Source organism: Ascaphus truei, chromosome 7 (genome assembly GCF_040206685.1).
Source record: "Ascaphus truei isolate aAscTru1 chromosome 7, aAscTru1.hap1, whole genome shotgun sequence".
Lineage (NCBI taxonomy): Eukaryota > Metazoa > Chordata > Amphibia > Anura > Ascaphidae > Ascaphus > Ascaphus truei.
The window spans coordinates 67,550,405-67,559,988 of NC_134489.1; positions in this window are offsets into that span (position 1 = coordinate 67,550,405).

Below are 9,584 nucleotides of genomic sequence, written 5' to 3' on the forward strand. Positions count from 1 at the left end.
TGATGGTTAGGAGGCTGGAATATATTGTTGATAACCTTCCAGAAATTAGCTGGGTTTGATGTATTCTGGAAAATGTTACACAGTATCACACAACAGCAAGACACATATAAGTAGCTTCTAATCCAAAATATCCCATATATTACTAGTAATAAACAGCCCGCAACTTCCCCACTGCTAGGACCGATCTCACCCCGTTACTGCCTCCTCTACGACGTCAACGCGATGACGTTATGCCGACGTACGTTTCGCGCGTAAGGGGACCAGCGCTTTCTCAAGGTGGGAGGTCCCACCTTGAGAAAGCGCTGGTCCCCTTACGCGCGAAACTTACGTCGGCATGACGTCATCGCGTTGACGTCGTGGAGGAGGCAGTAACGGGGTGAGATCGGTCCTAGCAGTGGGGAAGTTGCGGGCTGTTTATTACTAGTAATATATGGGATATTTTGGATTAGAAGCTACTTATATGTGCCTTGCTGTTGTGTGATACTAACTGTGTAACATTTTGGCCTCACGGCCTGTCCAACGGCATAACACAGCAGGCGCTGTGGACTACTCACACAGAGTTACAGAGACAGACCAGGCTGTTTGGACTTGTCTGGCTGTTTACTTTGCTCCAACTGCATATTATACTGTTTTGATCTGTACAAACTGCACATTACAGCCTGCAATGCACAATGTACCACCTAGAATAGAGACAAGTTAAGTATCTGTACTACGATATTCAACTATTGATATTGATTTTGTCTCATACAATACGATCCACTCACCTGCTTAGGGATTTAACTATAGATCAAGTTGGTATTTATCCCTGACCATCCCGAGTTTGGGTGTCACCCGTTACATTCACATTTGAATTGTTTTTAAGTTAGTTTAGAGCATGTGTTATATGTTGTATGTGATCTTGATAAAAAAATAAATTATTTATTATTTTTGACACATGGCTTTTAGTGGCAATTGTCCTCTCACAGTGCTGGGAGCGATTGCTTACCTGTACCTTACAGCTAACTGAATCATTCATACACTTGGTATTTCAACCTTGCTATTTATTCCTAGCTTTGTGTGCAGCCAATGAGGATCTTCTAGGAGGACTCTTTGTCTCCTTATTTTTGTTCATGTCTGTTAGCACTATCCTCTTTGCACCAGCAGGAAAAGAATATTTATAAAGATAAGATATATACATTTGTATTATGGTGAGCGGTACATCACAAGTTATGTATACATGGCTGGAGTAGCGTTGCCAGGTCACGGACAGAGGTCAGAGGCGGGCAGCAAAGACTCAGGAACAGTATGGGAATACAGGAATACAGGAACAGGACTAGGGCACAGGAACAAAGGTGGGACAAGGAACAGAACTGGATAAGCGAAATACAGGCAAAGACCTTTAATTAGAAGCTAAGACTCAACATGGTACAGAGAACAGGTCAGGAAACAGGGCACAGCAGAATAGAGGCAGACTAATAAAAGAAAAGCTATGGTAACCAGAAAATAGGAAACCGGAAAGGCAGGAAAAAGACAGAAGACAGGACACTAATAGAACCAAGAGGAAGAAGCATACGGAAATCCCAGAGAAGACAGGATCAGCAGCACACCTGGTGGACAAGCATGAAAACTGTGAATAGAGTGAGAGTTTAGGTATATATGTCAGGGATGTCCCTAACACACACGTAACAACCCCAACTTTTCTCTTCATCAGATGAAATCTATTTGCTAAGTCACACACCAGTCATTAATATTTTGACAATCGATACTCACTAGGTGTAAGTATCTCCAACATGGATGCCCCCTGACTTCGCTGCCTCTACCAACATTGCCACCGAGGTTGAAAGTCAGCCTCTGTTTGAACTGGATTGCTCACACCTGTCATCTCCATTTATAAGGCTTCCATACCCCTGTGCAAGGTACTCCGTACCTTGTATTTTGTTGGAACCTCTGGTTGCTGTTTCGCTTTCCTCAGACCCCTGCCTGTCTCTGCACTTCTCTGTCTCTCTCCAGCCCTAATCCTGGAACTGTGACCATTCTGCCTCTTTCCTGCCTCAACCTCGTTATTGTGAGCTCTACTCAGCCGCTGCATCTTGCCCGGACCCCGGAACTGGACCCCGGAACCGGACCGCACTATTCTTACTGTTTCAGGATCTAGATCCCAGGTACGGGTCATTCTAAACTCCCCAGCTCTGCCTAGCGGGTCTGTCTTCCGGACAGTGCATAGCGCCATACCCAAACGTAACACTAGAGACAATACTCACGACTCTGATGTTATCACGTCCTCACATCTGCATGGCTGTTTACCCAGTTTGCCAGATATGTGGGGGGTACCAATTTACTTCTGCCTTGGTTGATTTGAAGCTCCCAATTTTGCAGCTGTTATCAAGGCTGAGCTGTTTCAGTGTCAGGTGAATCTGTGAGGGTTAGATGGTGTTAACCTCAGCTTCTGGGAGAAATGTAAGAAACTAGGTTAACAAGCTTTAAGTATACTGTATACTGCTGACATTAATTGAGGTGAATCAAACTTTTTTCTCCATATTTTGTAACAAATGGCACCATTTATATATCTCACAACACATCCTGAGCTCATTCTGTACTCTTTATTAGCATTAAAGCAGCAGTTCAAGAGAACATTTTTTTACATAGGGTTGAATCAGGGGGTCTCTGGAGCTGAACCCCAATAATTTCAGCTGTGGGGACCCCCTGCGTTCTGAGATACCTCAGTAGGGGATGCCTGTATCTTGGGTGCTTTTTAAAGGTCATGGTCACACGGGCCAATGGGAAGCCATCCCAGATGACGCCACAGCTTCCTATTGGCCCAAGGGACGCAGGAGCTTGAACGCCACCATCACGAGAACCCCAAGTACCTAGCAAGAGCAGCTATAGGACTCTCTACGGAGGGAAGTATCCTTGGAAGCAGGGGGTCCTCAAAGCTGAAATTAATGTGGTTCTGCTCCGGAGACCTCCTGCTTCAATCTTATGTAAAAAAAGAAACTGCTTGGATTTCTGCTTTAAATGACTATGAAACAAGATATTTTAACCATTAAAGTGGACACACCTGTATATTACTTGGACGTCTTAGAACAAACAGCCATGAGACTTCTTACAAAGTAACTTTTAACACAGTAACCCTCTTTAAAGAAGAATTACAATTGGATACCATTAAAAGTAAAATTAAACACCTTTCTGTAAAGTATATGGAAATATGAAACAATCTGCATTCCTAACATAAACGTACAGAACAGATATACTGCAGTGTCTCGAGTTCCTTGCCAATGTTAGGAACTTGATTAACAAGTGCACATTTTTGCTGTCTCAACTGCTTTCCAACATGATATATTTCATTTCTCAGTATTGCAGTAGTTCTACTATATAAACAGCTCAAATATTATTGCTGGCTTTGAGATGCAAACTCTTGATAAATTGGTTTCTATGTGTGATGATAACACAAATGGAAAATCTCAACTACTGTACTTCCAATTACTTGTATAATAAGTGTGCATATAAAACATGCAAATGGAGTAACATCTAGTATGTGTGTGTATATATTGTGGCAGGACGGCCTCGCGGCAGGGCCAGTAAGATGCTAGGTGCTGTGTAAAACTTTAACTGTAGTGGTTTATTAACCACAAACAAATAAACATAATGGGTACTGTCCCTTTAAATAATAATAAAACATAGGAAATAAACACCTATTCCCTTTAGGGAAAGCTAACTACACCATAGATTTCGCCCTAACTAACTGCATGGCCAGCTAAGCTGCTTCCCAAGCCAAAACATGCCCTGGCATATGGAACAAGGTAACACAGTCTCTGCACAGAACAATAAAGTGTTTTTGCTTATCTGTCAGTCCTTGTCTTTATCCTGAGTGTGATTCCCAGCTGGACACTGCAGGCCTGCTTCTTTCAGTTCTATGGTCCATAACAGCAAGACTCTCCCCAGCTGGGAGAACTTCCACTTCTCCTCTCTCTGTGGAGTAAAGCAGTCTCTCAGCATAGCAGCTTCCTGTGTCTTTTAAAACACTTCCTTGTTTCACTGAGGAGCCCAGCCCCCGATTAATCAGTTTTCAGTTGCTGCTCTTTTTCTGAAGAGATTAACGCTCTGTGGACTGGCTGCAGCGCCTCTCAATTCACTGTTCCAGCCTACTGAGTGTGTGTGTGTTATGTATGTATGTATATATATATATATATAACAAAGAAAAAAGCTGCGCCTCTAAGGAACATATACAATGAATATATATATATATGCTATGACAATATGATGTGAATATAGATAAATACCTTAATTATATAAGCAATACACATATGTAGTATTGTGGACCTATAATAATATCAGGCCCACAAAAACATGAACAATATTATATAAAAAAAAATGCAAAAAAGGATAAACCAGTCCTCAAATAGTCCAATGAATGGTATAGGTGCTGGTATGCAGGGTCTCCGGCAGCTCTCAATATGGACCAACCACGTCCACAAGATATCTAAAAAGGAAAAAAGAGGAGAGAGCGCACGCCCATAGCGTATAAAAGTTTTAATGAGGGGGAAGGGGGAGAGAGGGGGGTAAAAAACGCACTTACAAAAATGCAATAAAATCAAGCATATGTGATATATATAATCACCACCATCCGGTTTTTCTGTAGACTCTTGGGGCAGTCCCAGGCTCCGTTGGTAAGGGAGCAACGTCACAGCAGATTCCCAGGGCTGGTAACACCATCCGGTTAGACTGCAGACTTTTGGGGCCGTCCCAGGCTCCGTTGGCAATGGAGCACAGTCCCAGCAAATTCACAAGGCAGGTGTGCTGTACAATAGTCCAAGAAAGAGGTCCCGTAATAGTGGTGCCTATAGCACTCGCGCCTGGATCAATACGCTCCAGCGCTTAGTGTAGACTCCAATGTCTGTGCGTCTGACGTCACGACGCTCCCTCTTTTTCTGAAGAGATTAACGCTCTGTGGACTGGCTGCAGCGCCTCTCAATTCACTGTTCCAGCCTACTGAGTGTGTGTGTGTTATGTATGTATGTATATATATATATATATATATATATATATATATATATATATATATATATCCATGGCTGGTCCAGACTATCTTTCTGCCCTCCTGTAAGTAAGTCCTAGTAGCTGCAGGCAGTGACAGGCTGTGGTGTTTACCACCCCACAGCCCCCCCCCCCCCTCACGCAGCCTCTTTGAGTGGCAAGAGAGGAGGTGACACTTGGTCTGCGTTGCAGCCAATCATGGTGCAGATCCTGTGCCCTCCCCTGTTGTATTAGGGAGGATGCCTTCCAAATTATAGAGTCAGTGCCTTCCCACCCGGGGAAAGAAGAGGAGCTCAGCCCATCTTAGGGTTGAGTAACCAAGATCTGTGCATAGTACAAGGCCTCACCATTATCAGCTGCCAGCACCATCCAAGGGCCTGAAACCCATTCTCCACTATATGCAAACGCTGTTATACCACCTGCAGTGGCTGCATCAAATAAAGACCCCTTTTATATACTTCTGACTGAGTTGCAGTCTATTGGACAGAAGTATAATAGAAAAGAACTGTCATGGTAGGGACTGCCTGCAGCTCTGATGTAGCCTACAGGTGCTGTCACCAAATGAAAAGAACCTGAGGATCACCTAAAGCCTGTCCTGTTCCCCACGACGACATCGTGGAAGCTCATCTCTCCTGGACCCTCACAGGTAACCAGCATCACTTGTATCTATAGCCTAGGCAAAATCTCCCAGGGGGGGAGGGGAAGAAACTCTGCTACACACACACATATATATATAATTGTTTGTTCTTGTATAACGCTGCAATTTACAGAGACATTTTGCAGACACAGTCCCTGCCCCGTAGAGTTTACAATCTATGATTTTGGTGCCTGAGGCACAGGGAGATAAAATGTGTGTGGGTGTGTGTGTGTGTATGTATGTATGTATGTATGTATGTATGTATGTATGTATGTATGTATGTGTATATATATATATATATATATATATATATATATATATATATATATATATATATATATATATATATATATATATATACACACACACACACACACATAGTACTTAAGCATTGAGCAAACGCATTCCCTGCTGATAGTTTGATTGAGCGCTTTAGGGCAAAATTTAATTTAGACTTCAAATTCTTCAGTATACAAAACTGTACACTGTCAATATGATATAAAATTACATTATTATAATGATATATTATGTGAATGTATAAATAATCTATATGTCTATATCAACTGTTAGACACAAATTGATGTGTCACGACTGTGTGGTGCCAATCTTCTGCACAGTTTTATATTTATTGCGTATATATTGATGTATAGTGTGATCTTGCATGATAATTAAAGATTACGACCATAAGAAAAATTAATTAGGGTTAGAATTTGGGAGGAAAAAAACCAAACTACAATTTGGATTTACATAATCACTACATTTTGCCCCTCCCCAGAGTTTTGCTATAGTTCTACATTAAATTAATAGTACTTTAATGTCTACAATTGAATTATTTCCAGGCTCATTAGCTAAACATAGTGTCAGGCAATGAGAAGCAAATACAGTGGATTGTCATCCTTCATGCAGTTAGTTATCTCTTGTGTAAGGTGCTGACAATATCACTTTGTCTGTAAAAGATATAAAACAACCATGATCGGTCTGGAGAGTTCTTGTGTGATGCTTTAGAATGGTCCATAATAGTCAATGATAAGAGGAACTAAAAATATTGAGGTGCTCAAATGCATAAGCAGTCTTAATATAAATGAATAAACGTAGAGATTGACGCTCATACAAGTGTATGGACTCACAAGCTATATTTCAGCATATAAGTAGATGGGAACTTCTATAAATAATTCCAGCATGTATATAATACTAGGTCAAGGGGGGACATGAACATGGGACCTAGCGGTCAGTCAGCGCGTCTACCGCAGATATGGTTTACCCTGCTTACCCCCCTTAACATATACACTTCCCTAAATAGGGACCAAGGTAACATTGAATGAGGGCTACTGCCCATTACCTTTCCATTGAGTGTATAGGGATACGAAATCCATCCAGGCGAAGTTCCACTGCGTGCAATCCTGATCAGAGGAACCAGAGTGTAGAGAAGCAAGGAGCACAGCTGAGGTAGAAGTCTGCAGGGAGAATCCTGTAGAAAAAATGAATGAAGGGCACAACTCCGTGCTAAAACAGTGCTAAAACTGAGGGTGATTTATTGGATAATTGCACAGGGACAGAAACACAGCCCACACACCGACATGTTTCGTCCCACGGGACTTTATCAAGGTGTGTCCCGTGGGACGAAACATGTCGGTGTGTGGGCTGTGTTTCTGTCCCTGTGCAATTATCCAATAAATCACCCTCAGTTTTAGCACGGAGTTGTGCCCTTCATTCATTTTTTCTACAGGATTCTCCCTGCAGACTTCTACCTCAGCTGTGCTCCTTGCTTCTCTACACTTTAATATAAATGAACACATGTTCTTGAACAACAAAATGAGATGTCCCCAGCACTCATTGGGAATGGAATGAAAACACTGGTCAGCAGATTTGCCAGAAAATATATAAGTTGTATTCAAATGAAATATACAATATATCACTCGAAGGATGCTACCATAATCTTAGGGAAAATCTATATATACAAAAGCCAATAATTGGCGTGAGGGAATGAAAATAAACAAAGGGAAACACAGAGGGAATTGGCTAGTGACAATAACCTGCCTAACGGCAAAAGGTGAAATAAATGTGATAAAAGCGAAAGCGTTTTGGGGCAGGACGTCCCTTCCTCAGGCCCGTTCCCACAGATCCTTAGATAAGGAACCTGTGGTACTTCCCTTCATGCCAAACCACATAATATCTCCCTCCCGTCTGTAATGTAATTATATACACAACTAAAGAGCTGTATACAGAGACAGGATAATCTAAATTGAGGAACACTAATAAAAAAAATGCCAATGTGTTCACAAATGTTAACTGCTATTCAACCAGTCAATACCTATCAAGTATAAATCAGGAAGCCTTGGTTAAATGATCTAAGCAGTAATGTTGAGAACTGTCTCAGATAAACACACTATAGTAGTCATATAGAATCAATCTAGTATCAATGAAGTAGAACAATCAAAGACAATGCTAGGAACCCACCTTGCTAGCCCTAAGGAAAATCCCTCAAATAACACATTAAATCAACAATATAGCAAACAGAAAACAGGGCAGTCACAGGGTTAAGGAGACATCTTGCTAACCCTAAGGGAATGCCCAGAACTATAGCCAGAGTCAGCTGTAAGGCAAACACAAAGCAGCAGTAACAGGGTTTAGACAAGAATTGTATCATACATATCACCAGTCTCTGAAGCAGCTTGTACTTTATGAACACATGTTCTTCCTCAAGAGAACACTAGCAAAAGTGCGTGGCCCACGTGTTACACTGAGGGTCGATGAAATTTGCAATGACTCTATCTAGGATGCACCCTGGCAGTCAGTAAAAAGAGAAACTGAACTCCAATAAAACAAAATAAAAAGGCTGTGGAGGTTACAAGAAAAAAAATATGTTTTAATCCTAAAATCATAATACTGTAGACAAGTAAAAACAGATGTGTTCATGGCATCAAATCCGACCCTTTTCGGCCTGCCAGCATGCATTTGTCTAAAGGAGTGAAGAGGAAATTACATAAATACTTTGCCACACCTAATAAGTTATCAATAAGTCAATGAGAAATACATTGTTGTTATATAATACGGGCCAATTCCAGTCAACATCGACCCCATATTTATCTAGGGTCCTCAATTCTTGAAACCAAAATATTTATTTTTGCAACCATATTTATCTCATGTTATCTTATCACCTGTTGATTTGAAAAAAAAGGATATATGCTAATAAATGCTTTAATTAGGCCAGGATGCAAAAGTGAATGCTACAAGGTAATTTCTCTATATCTGTACCTACAGTTTTGTCCACATTTTGTATAGCTGACATAGGATGGGTGATCATACCGTTTCTCAAAGCATTCTCATAACTCAATCATTATAAAACATGGACACATTAATATACTGTACAAATCACATACTGTATGTGGACGAGCAGATAATAAATGGCTAGATCTTATATTTCTTAGCACCTTATCGGTTATTAATTAATTTTGTGTTGTAGGAAAATGTATACTGTACACAATGTCTCTATCTGTAATTACCATTCACATCAGTTTTTAACTATGTTTTCTTTATAAATAATATTTTATTCATTGTGTGTCAAGTGACGCCCTAGGTTTGTACCCATTCTGTATGCAAACCTAGGGGGCTGTTCACTACTGACTCCAATTTAGCATTTTGACTAAGTATATGCCAGTGCTTCAAAATAATATTTTGAATCAATTTATAGCCTGTAAATATTTCAAGCTAAAATTCACCCTTGATGCTGAATTCTACATTTGGACAACAATAAAGAATTGCAAGAAATAATGTATGTACAGTATATCTTTATTTATATAGCGTCATCTATGTACATTGTACTTCATAGCAGTAATACACGTGACAATAATATAACACATAATTGGAAGAAGAGCTTCAGACATAATAACAACAATATACGAAATGGCATTTCTGCACTAAAGAGCTTACAATA